The sequence below is a fragment of the Sciurus vulgaris genome (assembly GCF_902686455.1).
Source record: "Sciurus vulgaris genome assembly, chromosome: 9".
NCBI classification, from domain to species: domain Eukaryota; kingdom Metazoa; phylum Chordata; class Mammalia; order Rodentia; family Sciuridae; genus Sciurus; species Sciurus vulgaris.
The window spans coordinates 40,720,658-40,743,077 of NC_136469.1; positions in this window are offsets into that span (position 1 = coordinate 40,720,658).

Genomic DNA, 22,420 nt, shown 5'->3' on the forward strand with positions numbered 1-22,420 from the left:
GATGCTCAAGGAAATGTTAATATTGATTATGATGACTTCTTTGGCTTGGGGCAAAGAGGGACATTATAACAACAAGCTTCATTGCTTGCAGCTGCCATTGCCCACATTAGAACTTTAGTTTGTAAGGCATGGAGGATGATCCCAGACACTCAGGATCCTTCTAAGTTCTGTGCTGTAATTTGACAAGCCCTGGGGAAGCCTTTATTAATTTTGTTAACCGATTGACTAAAGCTATTGAAAGACGAGGAGAAAATTTGGAGGCTGCCAGTATTCTGACCAAACAACTGGCTTTTGAAAGATCATTAAGAAGTAATAAAATCTATTTATCGTAAAGTGGATACTACACTTTCTGATTTAATAAAAGCATGTCAAACTGTTGGAACTGAAACTCATAAAGTGGCGTGACTGGCTGCTGTTTTAAATCCCCCTGATAAACTTTGTTAAAGATGTAAAAAATGTGGCCATCTTCAAAAAAGGACCACAGAATGCCCCAATCAGAAATGTCCAATCTGTCCTAAAGGATTTTGTTCTAATCAGTGCAGATCTAAAACAGACATGTCTGAGAAACCTAATTACAGGTCACCTCCTGACCCAGGGCCAAAGGAGGAGGAACCATTTTCACCTGCAGACCCAGATGTCTCTGTCATAAATGTTTCCAATTCAAACAGAAGTTCCTTCCATAAATCCTTTCATGCCACAAGAGGGAGCCCAGGAATAGATTTGATTACTACTGAGGATGCTCAAATACGTCTTCCTGGGGAAATCTGTAAAATTGCTACCCAAATTCAAGAACCTCTACCTAAAGGTAACTTTAGTTTAATTTTGCCCCACTCTAACAATGTTATAGAAGGAAAATTTATAATTCCTGGAGTGATTAATTCTGATTATACTGGTGTAATATACATTCAAGTTTGGTCTCATGTGCCCTTAAATCTCCCCAAAGGATCCTCCATAGCTCAATTAATTGTCATTCCTTATGTTACCGCCCAATAATCCCTACATGAAAGAGGGGATGCAGAATTTGGTTCTTCTATTATAGGAGCACGTTTACCTATTATTGAAAATAGACCAAAGTTAACCCTTTGTTTAAATGAGCAGTCAATCACAGGGTTATTGAACACTGGTGCTAATGTTATAGTTATACCTGTCTCAATGTGGCCTTGTGCATGGCCCTTACAGAGGGCCACTCCTGATTGGGACATAGGAGAAAATAATAAACAGGTGTCTAAAAGCTCTCTATGGTTCTGATGCTCCACCCCTTCCAACCCACAGCAAGTTATTACTCATATTCGACCATACATTATGGCAATTCCCTTTCATATATGTGGTAGAGACATCTTACACAAGTTACAAATGTCTACGGAGTGGACTTTTTATAGGGGCCTCTGCAGAATTGACCACCTTGTCATTAAAATGGAAGCACACCACTCCTATCTGGGTAGAACAATGGCCACTGTCTAAGGAGAATGTGGCAACCACAGAGGCGCTCATTCGAGAACAGTTACAATTGGGACACATTGAACCTTCTACCAGCCCATGGAATACATCCATTTTTATCATAAAGAAGAAATCAGGGAAATGGAGATTATACAAGACTTAAGAGAAATTAATAAATGTATACAACCTATACCTAGGATTAAGTGGATTGCCTAATCCTAATTTAAATAATCCCTCAAGATTTTCTGTATATGTAATAGACCTAAAAGAATTTTTTTTTTACTATTCTTCTCTTTCCTGAAGATCGAGAAAAAATTGCCTTCACAGTTCCTGTTTTCAATCATCATAACCTACTGATAGATATCAGTGAAAAGTTCTTCCTCAAGGTATATTAAATAGCCCCACATTATGTCAACATTTTGTAATAAGGCTCTTCAGCCTTTCCAACAATTATGCCCAAATATTCTTGTTTATCATTATATGGATGATATTTTGATTGTTGGGCCAATATTTACAGAAGATACTCTGACTAAATAGCAACACATTCTATTACAATCTGGTCTCCATGTGGCCACAGAACAAATTCAATGACACTTGTACTTTATTTTACTTATGGAAAGACTTTACATTTACAGCATTTACAATTTTCTTCATATTGTCAGGCTGTCTTAACTGATTTTTTAGCTCCTATTCCTTTCCATATACCTCTGTATGAATGTCTTTCCTTATTGTGTCAAGTTTTTCATGTTCCTTCTTCTACAATCTCCTCCATTTTATTTTCTGGTTGGATTACTGTCTATACTGATGGAGGAAAACAACAGGGTATGGTGTCTGTATTCACTGATTAAAAAATGGACAGATTATTCTGTTGAGAACAGGGTGATATCTGTGCAGCTAACCGTCTTAATCACCAGGACGCAGGTAGTTGCGACTGCACCCTCAAGAGCCAATATAGCACAAACAGACTGCTGGGCCCTTGTGCTTATCGAGGTTGTTAAGAGATATTGTCTGAGGAATGTGCAGCTGCCTAGAAACCTTATCTATCAAGGACAGGGGGACCTAACCCCGACTCATCTCCTGCATAGTTCACCCCTTCCCTCCTCCCTTCTTCCTTTAGGACCGTTCAGTTCTGGTGGGACCCAATGAGAATCAAATAGATTGGCTGGACCCAACCAGAGGAGGACTAATGTTTAGCTGTTCAAATGTTAACCAATAACGTACAGGTCTTTGTGTGTGAATGCTTGGAAATCTCTTAAATAGAGGGCTTTCTCGCCCCTTGAGGCCGCTCCCTCCCCGTCCAGCCATTGTATCGGTCTGAGGGGCTGGTTACTGTCCAGGCTCGAGCTTCCTTTAATAAAACCTCGTTGTGTGATTTGCATTACCGTGTGTTCACTTTGACTCTCCAGGGATTAGCCAGAATGGGACTCTAACAATTCCACTTTGCCTCAAGCTTCTCCTCAGCAAGCAAAATTAGCTGCATTTATTTTGGCTCTTTGTATGTTTCCCACCACCTTAACATCATTACAGATTCTCAGTATATAACCAAATTGATGCCTCATATTTCCTCTGCAATTTTGTTACCTCATTTGGACTCTAATTTGTTATCCCTATTTATCACTCTTCAATCTCTTTTACAGGATTATATAGCTCCTCCAGTATTTCTTGTTCACATACATAGCCACACTAAGGTTCCTGGACCACTCAGTGAAGGAAATGCTCATGCTTATGCTGCAATAAAATCGCTTCATCCTCTCTTTCCAGATGCTGTGGAATCATACAATTTTTTAATCAAATTGCTTGCTCTTTAATGAAAACCTTTTCTATTTCCTCCCAACAGACCCATTTCATTCTTAATAATTGCTCTCATTGCACCCACTTTTGTTCCCCTACTTGGGAAACTGTAAACTCTCAAAGTTTACATTCTAATGCCTTTTGGCAGATGGATGTAACTCATTTTCCTCCCTTCCACCCTTATTTTTTTTTTAAACTTTCCTGGAATTTTTTAATTTGGTCTAATTATACATGACAGTAGAATGCATTTTGACACATCATACATAAATGGAGTATAACTTCTCATTTGTGTGGCTGTACATGATGTAGAGATACACAGGTCATATAATCATACATGCACATAGCAGCCACAACAATGTTTTAGCAACTAAATTAACAATAACTAAACTATGGACCCTACCTAGCTGTCCTTCAGCAGAGGAATGGATAAAGAAAATATGGTATATATACACAATGGAAAATTACTCAGCCCTATTCTTTTTTACATATTACCATAGATACATCCTCAGGCAGTGCACATCATTCAGAGAAGGTCTCAGCCTGTATCTCTCATGTGCTCTTTGCATTGCCACCATAGGTAAACCTCATTGTTTAAAACCTGAGAATGCCTCTACTTATATTTCTACTGCCTTTGCTCAGCTTTGTAATCAATGGAATACAACTCTAACTCATGGAATTCCTCATAATCTTACTGGACAGGTCTTAGCATGCACATCACACACTTAAAATGTGCCTTTTAAAACAAAAACAAAAAAGAAAACCTAGCCTTTCTCATGTTAATAATGCTCTCAATATTGCCTTGTTCACAATAAATTCTCTTAATGTATAGAATGAAGATAATACACATCGCTAGTCCTCTGCCTTGAACAGGCACTTTACCCTTAAGGAATCCCAACAAAGATTTATGTAAAATACTGAGTTCCACCAGATCCAATATGGTGGGATGCTGCATTTGATTATTTGGGGGAGGGGATATGTTGCTGTTGTTAATCCTATAGGCCCTTATTTGGATTCCTGCCAGGTATGTGAGACCCATCAATCATCATGAATTGACATCGAGCATTCACAATCCAATTCCCAAATTCCATTTGACCCTGGATGATAAGAACCCTAATTCAAATAAGGAATCTCCAACAAGAACAAGAGGCCCAAAAGACCCTCCATCTTTGAATCATTTAGTGACTTGGGGAATAGAAAGAGTTTAACAACATCTGCTAAGCAATTCCTAGCCTAGATGGGTTTAAAATGTACCCCAGAAAATTTGGTTACAGCTCTATTTGCAATACTAGCCTAAAATTTCACATCTATCTTGGCTATTGTGTTATTTGTCTGTTGTTGTATCCTTGTTGGTGGTGCTCCTATACTTAGCAAAAATTGTTAATTCTTCTGAAATTTGAATCATCAAACTATTCTCAATAATAGGGCCACTATTGATTATTTGTTGTTGTGACTTATGGAATCATAATGGATTCCATAAATTTAATAATATGTGTTGTTTCAATTTAACTGATAATAGTAACCCCATTCAAAAGAAATTGGATCATCTTAAAGACCTTGTAAAGAAGGTGCAACGAGATGATGGAGGTTGGGATTTATTAGATTGGTTAACCTCATGGCTACCAAATTTTACATGGATCAAACAGCTGTTCACTGGAGGATGTTTATTGATACTTGCCTTATTATTCTGTTCTTATTTTTGCCAATGTCTGTCTTGCTTTCTCCCTTCACCTTCCTTAAGCAGAAGACAAGTCACGTCTATTCAGAAGACCATAGAAGGGCTGGGGATATAGCTCAGTTGGTAGAGTGCTTGCCTCGCAAGCACAAGGCCCTGGGTTCAAATCCCTAGCACCGCAAAAACAAACAAAAAACCCCAAAGGCCATAGAAAACAAAAAAAGGAAATTGTAGGGATTTCAGACCAGTCAATGTACAGAGGAACAAAGTCCTTCCAGTCAAGCAAACAGGACAATAGGCCTTGCATTTGAATAGCTTAGGAATGCTCTGCAACTCCTCTGTCCTTGAGACCTGGTGAGACCTGGAGACATTATCTTATTAGTACCTTTGGTACTAATGGACTCTGAGAAGCAAGCAAGTTATGTGATCTGCACATGCACAAAGCTAACTGCTCTATGTAACCTAATGTAACTCGATATGACCCTGGAATAGATAATAAACTGGACTGGCTTTCCCACGGGAGACACTTCTTGTTCTTGTCATCCTGTGTGCTTGCCTCTTTATTAGTTTTCCCCTTAACTTTTGTAGCTGTACCCCAATTAACCTTTATATTTCTTTCTGGATCTTGTCTCATGAATTCGAAGAATGAAATCCACAGGCAAGATGAGCGAGTTTAACAGTAGGGTTTATGCACAGAACCCCTGTAGGAAAGGGGACCTGACAGGGGTTATTGTCTGGGTGGGCTGGCTCCTGGTTTATATAGAATTTGGGTCAATGCTATTGGTCCAAATTTTGCTAATAAAGGTTTGGAAACACACTAATATTATTGGTTAATCCCTGAACCTGAACTTCCTTTCAGGTCTGCCTTACCTGTTTTTTAGCTGTTCCTGCAATCACAGCTTCCCAGATTTTGGGTCAGTGGATGGGTCCAGAGCTGCAGTAGTGGGTGGATTAGCTGTGTGCATCAGGAAGTCTGCACTGGACTGAACCAGGTGGGATGACAGGTTGACCTAGGGCCTCACTAGCCTGTCTTTGGCTCCCTGTGCCACAGGCCCACTGCTGCCTCACGCCCACACTGGCACGAATGCTTATCACTTTCACAGCCAGTGATTGCTGCCTGGGCTCCAACCCTCCCTAGCCTCTCAGCTGCTCTACCACTGCTTCTTGGGGTAGGGGTGGGGATTGGGGCTGCCTTGTAGGTTCAGGGGCTGGGAAACAATGTCAGAGTTATGTAATTATGTACTGATAAATCCATCCTGAAATAGGAATATCAAAAGTCAAAAGTGCATTTAATATATTGCCAAACATTATTACTCAGCAACACATTATGTGGCAAAGAATTGACTATTTAATTTTGTGGTTTGGTAGTTGACTGGAAGCCACAGTTTGTTGTTACCATCTATCATCTGGAGGTAGTATTATTTGCATGTCACTAAGCCTAGAAAATATTAAAATTAAAAATTTAAAGTACGCTGGTTTTCTAAGGTTGCTGTAACAAAGTATCACAACCTACATGGTTCTGGACGCTAGAAGTGTGAAATAAAAGAATCAGGAAATCCATTCTCTGTCTGGCAGTTCAAAGGGATACTCTGTCCTTCTCCAGGTTCTTCCTTATCTGTGCAAAGGATCACTTTACTCCCTAACTTCATCCTCAACAACATTCTTGTTTGTCTCTGCATCTCCTCTTTTCTTGTCTTATAAAGATATTAGTCATTATCTTAGAACCTATCTTAACCCAGTAAAACTTTAACTAATTACATCTTCAAAGTCCCTACTTCTAAATAAAGTACATTCAAAGTTCAAAATGGAGATGTGTTTTTCAGTAGATCATGTATTCATTACAGCATACCCATTTTGTTTAATTTTTCACCAGTTGATGAATATGTGAGTGACTACCATGTTCTGATTAGGAATGCTATTATGAACATTCACCTACATGCAGTTGTGTAGATATGCTTTCATTTTCCTTGATTTCCCCAAAATGGGGATCTCTGGGTGGATGATAAATTTGTTTTACTTTTGACAAAAATGCCTAACAGTTTCCTAAAGTGGCTGCACCATTTTTAAATTCTGAGAACACTTTGTGAAATTTCCAGGATTTTGCTCTCCTTAGCAATTCATGTTATTGTCTGTTCTTTATTGATGACATGAAGTAATATTTGATTTTGGTTATAACTTATTTTTCCTTAATGACAAGTAATGTTAAACATCTTTTCAAGTGCATATTAGCCAAGCATATATTTTCTGTGGTGAAATTTGTACTCAAATATATTGCTCATTTTAATTGGACAATTAATTATTGTTTTACTGTTAGTACCATAGATACAAGTCACTTCTCAGATTTATTATTTGCAATCTGTGAATTGTCATTTTATTTCCTTTATGGTTTTGTTTCAAGCACAAAATTTTGAATATATAATTCATTCTAATTCATCCTTTTAAAAACACATAACATTCTGGAACTTTGAAATCAGAAATTCTAATATTTGCAAATATGCTATGAAAATTTTTGTTTACCCACTTCATAAAAATTATGGAAAACCTTAGAACTTTTAAAAAAATATCTGTTATTAAAAGACGTTTTTTATGGAAGGTTAATTTTTACCGAGTTTCTATTTTATATCACATTGAATAACAGTATTGTTTATAATTATGATTTATGAATAAAAAACAATTAAAATATTTGGGTGCAATAATACAATGAATAGACTCTCAATTCAGAGTGATGGAGAGAGCTTGAAAATGTAGAACAGTCTAGCTAATTGATCTCATTTTTAAAAATGGGCATTTGGTAAAATTCAGATTCATGTAAACTTTACTGCTGTGCTCTACAATATGGTAGTAACATGAGGCTACTGAGTATTTGAGATGATGATTCAAATACCTAATTGTTGTATTCTTTTTTAAATTTTGAACTGGGAGGTGAATACAGGGGCGTCAACCATGGAGCCACATCCCCAGCCATTTTTTGTGTTTTATTTAGAGACAGGGTCTCCCTGAGTTACTTAGGGCCTCCATAAGTTGCTGATACTGCTTTGAACTCCCAATCTCCTGTCTCAGCCTCCCAGCCACTGGGATTACAGGCATGTGCCACCACACCTGGCTCATTGTGATATTCTGTAAGAATTAAGTATGCACTGGATTTTGAGGACAGTACAAACAAAAATAAGTAAAATATCTCAATACTTCTCCTATTGACTACATGTTGAAATAACTACATCTTGGATATATTTAATTAAGTAAAGTGCACCATTAAATTAATTTTTAACCATGAGTTTATATGTTCTAATATTGTTAATAAAAATACAAATTATGGGCTGGGGCGATAGCTCAGTTGGTAGAGTGCTTGCTTTGTAAGCACAAGGCCCTGGGTTCGATCCCCAGCACCACAAAAAAAAAAAAAAATACAAATTATATATTTGACACATTACATTTCTTGTGAACAGCACTGCTATAAATCTTTAAAGTACAGGAAGAAGATATGACTATAATATGTATATTGGTACCAGACAATAACCTAAGCCCCTGAGTGCATTATCTTACTTAATTCTAACCAAAGTTAATTCCCACTCTACCCCTTGAGGTGGAAAGCAGATTAATAAAAGGCATCAGCCAAGTTAGAATAATCTAGGTTGTATTTCAAAGAAAGAACTAATCATCTGAGATAGACTTTAGTGCAGGACCACATCTGGGTAACTGAAGAGAGAGATTTGTTGCCCATCTTTTCTTCTCACTAAACTGTAACTAAGTTAAAAATCAAATTGAAAAGCTATAATCTGCAGGTGGAAAGCACAGATACTCAGTTTTATGGTGAAGTATGGTACAGCTGCTGGAAATAAAGGAAAGATTGTACTATGAGGAGGCAGCTATTTCAGAAATAGGTAACTTACAGATTGAGTAAACTAGTATAGAAATACATAAAATATATTAGTGAAATAAAAGCAGTAAACAAAATGAATGGTTTTTATTATCTTTAAAAGATTTTAAAAGACTTGGAGCCTGGAAATTTTTTATTTTCAAAAAACTTTCCCTGAGAAAGACAGTAGAATGAATTAGACATAACTTTCCTATTTTCATATATGAATACACGACCAGTATATTCATGTATAACAACAAAAATGTGAAGTTATACTCCATGTATGTATGGTATGTCAAAATACATTCTAATGTCATATATAACTAAAAAGGACAACAATAAAAGTCATTCACTGAATTACTCATCATATTATTTTAATCTTCCTGAGGAATAATAGCAAAATTAATTGGGAAGAAAAAAATAGCATTAACTATTTGGGGCCATAGGACATTTCTCAGATCCTGGTTCACAATATCCTTTCTTCTGACTCCATTTGTCTATGTTCTTACTATAGAAAATATTCAGTCACCTCTCATATCATGGCCTTTTACATTGACATCCTAAGGTTTCCATTTTCTTGAATAATCCAATTGGCAGTTAGATTTCTTATATACATATAAAACCTTCTTGCTGAAAAGTATTGGTCAAAAACAAAACCAATTAGGAAATTAACAGCATACAATGGAAATCACAATTTTGGATTTCTTGTATGCTAAAAAAATTTAAATTTTATTTCTAAATTCTACTGTATAGATATATTAAAATTAAAATTTGTGTATTAAGATATAGATTTGCATTGTGTTATTAATGGGCAAAAAATAAACAACAAAATGAACTCTTTGAAAAAATATTTAAAAATTACAAAAATGTCTAGTGATATTTTCAGGTAGTCAAAACTTCCCTTAAGGCACAGTGGCTATTTAGAGTAATCTGACAGAAACAATTAAGCAATATTTTACTTTATAATTTTAATTTAAATTTGACTAGTGGTACAACAAGAAGAAGAACAAATAAACCTTATCTTTGTCTGGACTTCTTTATTCTACTACCTAAATGTCTATGTATTTTTTCTTAACCAGTCTAACTTCCTGGCCAGAGACATCTACTGGCTGTCTACCTTAGTTCTAATACTATTTTTTCTTTTCTTTCCTTCCTAAACAGAGGAAGGAAAGAAAAGCACTTGTAGTTGACTCGGCTTCATTTTTACTCTCAAATCAAGAATTGGTTTTATATTATAAAATGCATTTTTCATTCTTGACACTTTTGGCTTTTATTTGAACACCCTTTAAAATATTCCACAGAATTCTCCTGCCAAGTACATATACTCTGTGGTCCGATATACTACCTATTGACTAGAAACACAAGTAATGTCAAAGTGGAACTAAACATAGGAAATTTCTTATAGGTCAAAGACAATTAATGCTCAAGCAGGGATATATATACAGGGGCTAACAGATGATCTTTTTCTTTTGGAAAATTACGTGTTAAAGAACCCCATGAATCAAAATAATCAATTTTTTCATCAGTTGTAAAAATAAATAGAACAGTAATGGTATGTTCCATCAGGCAGAAAATCTACTGAATGAAGCCAATGACATTTGGTTCCACATCAACACATTCTGGAAAATTACATTATAGAGCTGTCAAACACAAATTCCAACCAAAATGTCATGTTTGTACAAAAGCAACAATCTGAAGGACAAAGTGAATCTTGCGTTACCTTAGAATCTCCAAGTCAGAGTTTCATGGTATTTTAACTGTAGTACTTCAAGGTTGAATCAGCTTTCATCACAGTTTTAGTGTTTTCTGACTTAACACATTTTGTCCCATTGTCCCAGATGTGGAACACCTGTAATAATTTTAATCGAGCAACCAGTATAGAATTTATAGTAACTTTGAAATAATTGTTATGATTTATAGGTCTATCCTTTTGAGAAAAGTTAAAGGTGAATTATGAGTGCACTTGAAAACACATTTTTATGTGTGTACATATATGTGTTGAAAAGCAAATATGTATGTACTCTAAATTATGATTGCCAGCTCATTTTTATTTATTTATTTTTTTTTTTTGTGGTGCTGGGGATTGAACCCAGGGCCTTGTGCTTGAGAGGCAAGTACTCTGCCAACTGGGCTATATCCTCAGCCCCTCCAACTTATTTTAATGCACCTTTGTCAATTTTATTTAAATATTTGAGGGGTGAAACTTGGAATTTACTGGGTTAAGGCAGAAATAAATGCTAGTGCCATGTCATTTATAAATTAATAATGTTGGCATATCTTGCTATTTGGTATAATGGTAATTAAAAGTTCTTCTGTTGAATACTTAAGTATTGTCCAGAATAATTGATTATTAATGTGGGATTGAAAGAATAAAAATATATGAATTGTGTTCATTTTTTATGCATGCCAAGTTGATTTTGTCCTTTTGTCAAACAGCCATTTCAATCACCTATGTGACTTAGTGGTAAACTTACTTTTCTCTGAATTTTTATCTCCCGGGAGAAAAAGACTTAAAGCATAACCATTGAGTGTTTCTTATTTTCTACCATTTCACTATCCTACTACTTATTTATGCAGAACTCACTTTTTCTTTAGCCTACTCTGTGGATGCTGACTTAGTAATATTTGTTTTGGTTGATTTCCCTCTTTTCCATATCACTGAAACCCTTGTTCCATAAAATTGGTCTAAATTTCCTAAAACTCAGGCAGATTTTCTATCCCTAATCTCCTAATTTCCCATTAGCTTGTTACCTGAATTTGTAAACAAAGAAAGGAAAATATCTTTGGAGCATTTAGAGGGCATAAATTCATACAAATTTTTTTCTCTGTATTTTCCCAATATCTAGAAAATGCCTGGCACAGGGAGAGGCAACTATTTATCAATATTTATCAAAGAAGTGTATTGTCAATAACAATTTACTAGGAAACAATTCAAGTAAAAAGGGAAACTTTATTAAAAAAGAAGAAAACAGTTTGCAAACAGAGGAGATGCAGACTTCAATACAAAATTTTCTAGAAGGAATAACGAAGGGAGGAGCTGGCTCTATTTTTTAAAAATTTACCATCCAGTTCCAGTCTACCAATGTAAATGAGGCATACAAGTGTGGGAGGAAGAGTTCAGCCAGGATTGGTTCATTGAAGATCACAGCTTATTGGTTAGGTCCAGGTAGCAAAAGGAGACTTTTTCTGGGCTGTTTTTCTTGGCAGATGGAAGGGAACATGCCTGGAAAGAGTCACAAAGTTTAGTTTGTTGTTCTTCCAGGAACACAGAGTAAGTATGTGACCACACAATCAGCAAATGGCTATCAGGCTCCATCCTGAATTTAGGTCCAGTTTGCCACTCAAGAGCCTTTGTGGAGATTCACCTTTTCTCAAAGTTCACAGGATTAATCCTTTTTCTAGAGTGGTCAATGCTAAAATGCATATATCATGTATGAAATATGAAAATTTACCCAAGAATGTTCTGTCTACCTCAGTTGTACTTGACCTGACCAATGTATTATCCCCATGTCATCTGTTACATACATAGTAGGAAAAGTAGTTTCTAAATGGTGAATATGAGTTTCAAAAGCATGAAAGACACAAAAGTCATAAACAATTTATTCCATCAGAATAGATTAGACATTTGTATCTTTTCTCAATGTCATAATTTATTTTTTATTTTTTTAACTTTTTTTGCGGTGCTGGGGATTGAACCCAGGGCCTTGTGCTTGCAAAGCAAGCACTCTACCAACTGAGCTATATTCCCCAGCCCAGTCATAATTTATAGAATAACAAAAATTCACAAACTACATTACTTTCATTGGTTGTAATTCACCAAGTGTTTGTGGGTCACTTGTTAGTTGTAAGCAAAACAATCACAGGTTCTTTTATTCTAATTTAATTACTAAAATATGTAACATCCAACTTATATACATAGCAATTATACTTTATACAATGATGCATTATGTGTATATATAAATGTATATGTTTATAGGAATATACATATAAAAAGCTAAGAAAGTATCATGAGTTATGTCATTAAAATAAATCAAATGTCTTTCCACAGTATCAGAACTTATTGAACAACAATATATTTACAAGATACACCACTTTCAGTGGTTATAATTCATCAAATAACCATGGATCACCACATAGTTCATAAATTCAGCAAAGTTTTTTTTTTTAAATATTTTTTAGATGTAGAGAGACTGTTATTTTATTCATTTATTTATATGTGGTGCTGAGGATTGAACCCAGTGCCTCACACATGCTAGGCAAGTGCTCTACCACTGAGATACAACCCCAGTCCCAAAGACAGGTTTTTTTATTCCAATCTGAATGACTAATATTTATGACACTGAAGTCACACATCACACTTTACACAAAAAGGGTTAAGTCAGACAAAATGTTTCAATAGATTGGACCCCAGAGCACAGGAAAGTAGATAAAAATGCAGAGTTACTGATAAGATTAAGGGCACAGAGGTATTAAAGTTCTAGCCTTATTCTAGGCCAGGGTTCAGAGCATGTCAACTTGAGGTATAAAGCTTGGAGTAGGACTAGCATGGTCATCATTGACCAGAGAAAGTACACAGAGCTGGAAACTGGTGAAAGAAACAAAGGTTTGTTGCTATGGCAATTTTCCTGGGGAACATTCATGACAAATAACTAGGTGACAAGGTCTGTGTGACACTGTATTCAGTCCTGGGGGTTCTCCTCCTTCTATGGGTGGGTCTTAAGTAAGGAGGCTTCTTCATTAAGAGATCTGGTGTTTTTTATAAGCTCATGGGTCTTATTTTTTATATGGTCCATGTGCTTCTGACTTAATTCAGTAATAATAATAATAATAATAATAATAATTATTTGTTGGTTTGTGCCTTATGTTTGTGCTGTGCAGATGGTGGTTGTTTACTTGCACAAACAAGGTGTAGAGGCATTCCACTCTAGCACTTGTACTCCAAATGGACTAACTCATGACAAATTGCTGCTTTATGAAACAGAGTAATAGAGGGTTAGACAGAGTCTGGAAATTATTAAAACTATTGATCTATACATTATGGAGTAACTCAGAGCAAGGCACAGACAGCATTTACTGTATTAAAGGGGTTAAAGCAGCCACCGGGTTTCAAGTGGTTCCTCTGAGATCAAAGGGAGAGAGTAGATACAAATGCAAAAGAGTCACTGCAGGTGTTAGATTAAGAATCAGCTGAAATTCTCCAATTTCATCCATCTGCTTACAATGCCATAATTTTATCATTCTTTATGGCTGAGTAATATTCCATTGTATATATATGCCACAGTTTCTTTATCCATTCATCAATTGAAGGACATCTAGGTTGGTTCCACAAGCTGGCTATTGTGAATTGAGCAGCTATGACATTGATGTGGCTGTATCTCTGCGGGTGGAAGGGGGGCAAGAATGGAGGAAGGAAGGACTGTATAGAGGGAAAAGAGGGGTGGGTGGGGTGGGGGGAAGGGAAAAAATAACAGAATGAATCAAACAACATTACTCTATGTAAATTTATGATTACACAAATGGTATGCCTTTACTCCATGAACAAACAGAGAAACAACATGTATCTCATTTGTTTACAATAAAAAAAAAATAATCAGCTGAGGAACTTGCTAGGGGCACAGAGCTGTCAGAGTTCTGAACTTACTCTAGACCAGGGTCTGGATCAACAAGCAGTTTTGAAATGGGCCACATTAATCAGGGAAATCAAGCTGAGCTGAAGCCCAGGGACAAAGAGTCAGAAGTTTGTTGTCTGTAGACAACTCTGATGACTCTCACCAGTGGTCTGATAACAAGATGGTCTCTCAACACATAATGATATGTATTCATGTGTGCCATTATAACCAGTCTTGGGGTGGTTCTCTTTTTATGGGCCTCAGTAATGGGATTTTGCATTTGGTGGTCTGGTGGTGTTTATAAGAACATGGGCCTTGTTTCTCTGATATGGGTTTGATACACCCATATATCCATATGCTTCTGATTTAATTCGATAAGCTCATAGGTGGCTTTTGGGTTTTTATTTTTTTTCCCAAGTTTAGATTATCTGTTTGTGCCTACAATTGTGCTGTGCAGGTAGTGATTGTTTACTTATACAAACAAGGTGTAGTGTCATTTTAAGTACAAATGGGGTAACTCATGACAAACTGCTGCTTTACAAAATGAAGTCACTCAAGGTTAAGCACAGTCTGAAAGCTACTGTGCTATATATACTCAGAGCAGGTAACAGCCTGGTATCTACATTAAAATTCCTACACTTTGACCTTAAAACTTGTAATTTGGATAAAATATAAAACAAATCACCCAAATGAAATTCCTGGCTAAATATTGGGGTATGTTACACAAGCAACTACTAGGAATGTATTTCCTTCCTTACTAACTTTTTTTCCTCTGAAGATTATATTGGAGAAATAATTTGGAAGTAAACATAGTTAATTTAACATCATAAGAACTGATACAAATATAAAAGTGCTTTTACCTACAAATGAAATTATGACATCTGTAGATTTTCCATACCATTTTTGATGTTTATGGTCATGTATTTTAAAGGGGGAAGGTGAATTTTAGAGAAGAATATCTAAAAAGAGATGATAGTTTTTAATAGCATAGGTAAACTAGAAGATGAGAGGACAAATTTAAGATCATTGAGAGTGACAGAAAAAGGGAGTCCACTTAAGAGATATGCTTACATAAGACTAGAGTTATGCTTAACAAATGTGATAGAATCAGGTATAGGATATAAAGATATGAGATGACAGTAGGTGATCTCTTGAGGATAGTTATGATTCTGTCACTGCAGAATAGCAGACACCCACTCTACTTGAGTATATAAAATACTGTCTAAGAGAATAACATTTATTCTTTGAGTGAACAGTAGCAAGGGAAACTTGAAAGCAAGGTTTGTGTGCATATATGTGTAAATCATGTTATGCTGTTAAATGCCTATCAGTTTTGTTTATGTAATACAATAAATAAATAAATAAGACTTGAAATTTATCAGTGAAGATAAAGAACCAATATAAGATCAAATTGAACTCTACTTATTCACAATTGGTATAATACTTTATTGTCTTTATTTGTCTTGCCAAATAAAGAAATGTTTGCCTTCAGATTGCTGTTCTATAAGACACTTACACTACATGTCTTTAAAACTGCAATTCCTGTATTCCTTACATTGTTTAAAAAGTCTTTGAATCAGGTCATGGTGCTAATTAACAATAATCCAGTCTTCTGTTAAGAAATATCCCTTATATTAAATGTTACTTTTCTAATTACTGTGTCATTTCTGTTTCCTGAATGGACTTATTGTAACAAAAATGAACTTTTCTTACTCCCAGTGAAATCAGTACACAAATTTATCCTCACAACTTATTCTTGATAATGCTTCTAAGTGGTGTAATCATTTTCATAGCTTCACATATTTTATTGAAGCTCTCAAATATATAACCTTTGTCAAATACCAAGCTCAGTTCAATGTTTCTCAGTTATAATACTAAACTCTCTTCATAATTCCTTAAACTGTAAACTAATATCCTTAATGTCTTGCTTCCTTGCACCTGTTGGTAATTTCCAAACATTCAAATGTCAGATGGTTGGGTTAGCTTGCTGGGAGAGCTTTTCATCTTACTGTGGATAGTATTTTGCTATTACTAGGTATGCTTCTTTTTATGAGCAGGATAATGATATCATTGGAAACTGCCTGCTAGAGAACTAGGCTGAACATTGCAGCAATCCGCATCACAATGCACTGGTCTCCTCTTACCATAGTGAGATAGGAGGAGAGATTTCAGGACATTTTCTCTGACCTTCCCTGTGTATTTCATGTAGAAATTGGTGTGGAATCTGATTATTTAGGAGAATATTTTACAAGAATATTAATAAAGAAATAGCATGCAAAATTTGTAACTATTTTAAATACTTTAAAAATATTTCTCAACTCCCCATCCTCTTTTCATTTAATTAAAAAAATTTAAATAAAATTTAAATAAAAAATTTTCATGTTTAAAGTTAAAGAAATACATTAGATGAAAATAATAATTTTTACAGATACACATAGTCCTTAGTAACATAAAAAATGGATAAGCAATGATTTTTAGAAGAGGTGATGTGAGAGAAAAGAGAATCCTTTGATTATATTCTGACCTGGTACAATACCAGTGAGTAATCTAATAATGATCATTCTGTAGGTTATTTTGTAGTTTACGAACCCAATTTCAGAACCACTGTCATTAATTTTGTAGCTAGCATGTTAGGTAGGTAGTTGTGAATAAGAACCAAACCTATAGGAATTCAATTTTTTTCCAGGCATAGCATTTATCACACAACATGAATTTGTTGACATACAGATAATTAATTGATGTCAAGAATTTAATGATGGAAAATAACAGATATGAATCTAGGCCACATGAAACTTAGAGACACATGCAGTAAACAGAGGGTAATTAAATATCGCCAAGTTGTAAATTGTAAATGTTTGCAAATGCTATAAAAGAAAAGCAGAGGAAACTGTGGCCATGTGATGAGACCTTCTTCTTTAGTGCTAAGCTTAATGAAGGTAGTTTGAAGAAGCACCACTAAAACTATTAACTGAAGACCAAGTGAGAATTAACTACAAGAATGAAGAAAAATGTACAGCCTTCCAAGTATACAGAAATTTTGCAAGAATTTCAGATAGTGCTGGCTACAGCAATTTTGAGAAACTTTTAAAAGGTTGAGTACCTTAAAAAAAAAAAAGATGGAAAATAAACCCAAATTGGACAAATGACACAGGGTTTTAAATCCATACTAAGGTTTAAATCTTAATGAACCATGAGAAAGCTTTGAAAAGTAAAAGAAAATTCACAAGCTTAGATTTGCATCTCATATGTGATGTATGTGGCATGAATGTAGTGATCATGTTGGATAAAACAGATACAGAGCAAACTAACTGGGATGCTATTTACATTAGACAATATACATTGATAAAACTTTGGACTAGTGTATTGGTGTCCTAAATAGAAGTTGATTTATTTGAGAGTTGTTTAGTAAACATGTACTAAACAGAGAGGTTGGACTTGTTGATGGTTCACTCATTCTGAAATAGACCATCATCAATATCATAAGGTTTCTGGTTTGAACAACAATTGGTTAAATATACTGAAGGGTATGGTCACCTATCTGTCCTCCCACCCTGCCCTAAATGATCCTGTCACCAACTCCTCCCATGACCTTGCCCTGCCCCCTAGTAGCCAAAAGGGCTCTGCCAAAAGTAACTATCTCCTCCCATGCATAACCTGGCTCTGCTAAGGCTGTATACAAAACCCAGGAACATTGTAGTCAGCAAACATTTTAACCCCGTAAATGAGCCACATCAGGCTCATTTTGTTTGAGTGATTGACTCTGCTGCTAAATAAAGAAAAACTTCCTGATTAGAGACCTGCTCTCCATCTTCCTGTAATTTGTGGGCCACGTGCTTACAGAGACTTTCACTAAGATGAAAAATATCCTTTCACTCTCCGTGTTTAATTTGGACCATTTTGGCCATGAACAATGTAATGTGTGTAAGGAATCCCATGGAAACCACGCCGGACCCGGGAAATCACATAAGGGAGTTTATTAAGCAAAAAGAGTGTCTCGCTGCAGGGTAAGAGAGAAAATGAGAGGAAAAGATAGAGAATGAGAAAGGGCATGCGCTAGAGAGAGTGTGAAAGCCAGGAGGATAGAGAAAGTGAGGAGGAGAGACAGAAGGATGAGAAAAGATGGCGGGGTAGCTACAGTAAAGCAATTGAATTCTGCTGGGCTAACAGGGGACCATTATGGGAGAAGGACACTTGCAAGCTGACTTATGAACCAATAGCTAGTTAGGATGTTCACAGATTCACAAGTGGTTGGGAGGTGGGGAAAATGTCTGCAACAGAAAGGGTGGGGAGAGCAGCTTTGTACATTACAATGTGCTTTTGAGAAATTGCAGAGATAAAGTGGATGAATGCATTGACTTTATGGGCATAAAACACAAATGAAAAATCTTTGCTAGAGACATGTATTCTAAAATCATTCATGTACGGTAGTCCCATGTTTTCCATTGACGATGTGTCTCAGATCCTGGTGCAAGTCAGAAACCTTAGATAGTACTCAATGTTATATAAACTGTATTTTTCCTATGCATGCATAATAGCTACCAAAAAAAAAAAAGAACAATTTTAGCAATGTAGTTTATCTCAAGTTATGTGAATGAGGTCTTCAGAATATCTTATGTAGCATATTCACCAGAGTGTGATGATGCAAGATGATACAATGTCTACATGATGAGATGAAGTGAGGTAAATGACATAGGCATTATGAAACAGCATCAGGCTTCTACATACCAATTGCTTGAACACAAGTTTAAAATTAATGCTTTAAGTGGATGTAATCGTATTCAACTTCAAGAAAAATACCTGTTTCACAAAACATAAGGCAAAACCTACAACACATAATTGTAGACATGAGTCTCTGTCTAACACCAGATTTGATCAAAATGAATATTATTAGATATGGAAAATGACAAACCCCAAAATAGTGTGACCTGGGAAGAGGGAGTGAGGAAGAAGGCAACACATTGATAACATCGATCCTTTCCCAAAACATTCTTTTCCAGTGACAGAAAAGCCCTGGGGAGGTACTATCTATCCAAGCCGACTGGCAGTCTCTGTCTGGGAAGAAGCCAAAGCACTGCTCCTTCCCAAATTAAGTCCTTTCTCAGTGACAGTACAATGGGACCCTGGAGAGAAAGAGACAAATACTGACTGCTGACCCCAGACTCTCCATCTGGCCCACGGACTGCTGACCTAGATCCTCCATTGGACAACCTCTGTCAATAATTAAGTTACCTCTCAGTATAACCTATATAAGCACAGACTCCCCCTTTGGCTAGGGGTTCATTTTCCCAGCAAAGTGGGTCTATCAGAAACGTGACTCTGTTCCTGAATAAGGGCTTTTACTGATTCATGAATTTTGCATCCAGCCTGGTTGTTTTGTGCTAATAAACATCTCTTTATTAGAATATCAGGAAATCAGTGTAAGCTTGCAATTTTTCCCACTTTCATAGAGACAGATTATCTATGTGTATTCAGTCTTAGCAATTTGATATCTGTCTCATTTGAATGCAGTTTCCTTCATTGCAACAGGATACAAACTTCACTGGAATTTGGATTTAATATATTAATTAACAGCAACAAAAAATTACATTGAGTTCCTACCCTCATTATTGTTATCAACATCAGTAATAATGAGATATCAGTAGCTAACCAAAACAAAATGGAAATTAAACTGCAGCATATGAATCAAGGAGGGGGAGTCATAACTTACAAAAATAATATTAATCACTAAGATTTTGAAGATATGTGAACAACATTTTAAAAAGGGGGTTGGGGAGATGGTTTTAGAATATAGTAGGAGAGATTTCAATCAGTTTAGCTTCTTCCACTGGGAGTACTAAAATATGCAGCTCAGACTTTTTATCTCACATCACAAAATAAAAAAAGTGAGGCACCATTAGAAAGTGAGGCACCATTTCTTCCCATGAGCACAAACAAATAATAAATTGGTAGATGAAATGCTGATGTTACTAGTCCCTCTAGTATAGTGTTAGGAATATCTAAGTTGAATGGCTAATTCTTGTCCTGAGTTGACACATTCAGAAAGCTACTAAACTAGGATATGAGTATTACAGATTAAAATACTTCCCGAAAACTGATAAAAATGAATTTTTCACTTTGCTCAAAGTTTAAATAAAGCCATGTTTACATTCTATTTGCTTAGAAATAGTTAATAATTTCAAAAGTCAGTATAAACCCACATATTATCTAGGTTGAGTTTAAATCAATCTGTGGTTTGTCACATAAAATCAATATAAAAGAACAATTTGATTATCTTTTCAAAAAATATTTGAAAAACTTCAGTAATCCAGTTACACAGGTACTTCCAGTTTATAAATATAAAGGATTTTTTTTAAAAAATTAAAATTTTAGGTATATTTTCTGTGAATTTTCTACTTGATTATAAGAACAATGTTCATGTGAGACAAATATTTTATACTTATCAATTTTCCAAATGCCTGTTATGAAAAAAAAAACTGCTTATCTTATTCAATATTATATAAAATATCAGATGTAAGTGAATTTCTTTTAGTAACGTAGACTTGCTTTACCAATCAGCCATTTGTCTAAATAGACACTTTAATGCCAGTGATGTGCTCCTGAAAAACAGTCTATGAAAAACAGGTCTTAAAATCAGGTATTGTAAGGCCTATAGATTTGTTCTTTTTGTTCAAGATTGCTTTGGCTATTCAGATTCCTTTGTATTTGATATTTCCATTGACATATTCAATCAACACAAAATAAAACAAAATGTACTTATAAAACTATATGATTAAAAATTGTGAATTTGGACCCACAGTCATTACAAAATAAAATAGATTATTTTACTATAAAATAAATTTATGCATTTCAAAATACCTCTATATCACAACATTAAAAATTTATTTGCTAAATTAAACAGTAAATCTTGATTTTTTAAAAAAAAATGTTTGTTTAAGAAGCAATAAAAAGTATTTAGTTAGCCTATTAAATAGTATTTATTCCACAGCCTAGTTCAGGTATATTTAATTCCTTGTTGCTAATATTAATGAGAAAGATTTGAGATTTTCACCATTAAGTATTATATTAGCTATAAGCACTTTGTGCATATTATTTATCAAATTGAGGATATTCTTCTCTATTTCTAGTTTTCTGAGATTTTTTAATAGTTGGTTCTGAATTATTTTTCAAATGCTCTTTGTACCTCTATTGATATATGAATTTTCTTCTTTTGCTATCGATATGATTACATTGCTTGATTTTCAAATGTTGAAAGATAATGTATAACTTGGATAAAAGGTACGTAAACATAGAACATTTTAATGCATTATTAGATTCAGTGTACTAAAATTTTGTTGAGGATTTTGCATCTATGTTCATGAGACATATTAGTCCATACTTTTCTTGTAATATTTTTTGGTCTGGATTTGGTGTTACATTAACACTGACTTCATAGAAAGAGTTAGAAAATGTTCTCTCTGCTTTTATACTCTGAAAGAGATTGTAGAAAGTTGGCATAGTTTCTTCCTTAAATGTTTAATAGCATTCAATAGTGAGCTCATGGGACTGATGCTTTCTGGTTTGGGAGATAGTAATCTTTGAGTCAATTTTTTTGTAGATAAAAGCCTGTTCAGATTGGCTATTTCTTCTTTTGTGAGATATGACTGAGAGCATACTTCAAGTAATTGCTATTTTAATCTTGGTTATCAAGTTGTATGTATGGAGTTATTCATAATATTCATTTGGTATCCTTTTCATGTCCCTGGGTTCTATAGTGATAGCAACCCTTCCCTTTCTTAATAATTTATGCTATTCTCTCATTTTTCCTTAACCTGGCTAGATGCTTATCAGTTTTATTAGTCTTTAAGAAGTGACAGGATTTTTTTTTTTTAATTTTAGTGATTTTTCTCTATTGATTTTGTATTTAATTTCATGTTTGTTCAGCTATTTGCTTGTTAGGACAAAGTAGTGACTTCTACATCTTATCAGATGGACCAGAAAACAAGTGTTTATTATTGTTTTGTAGTAGAGAAAATTAGTAAATGACCTATATGTTTACCAAAGCAGGAATGGATAGAG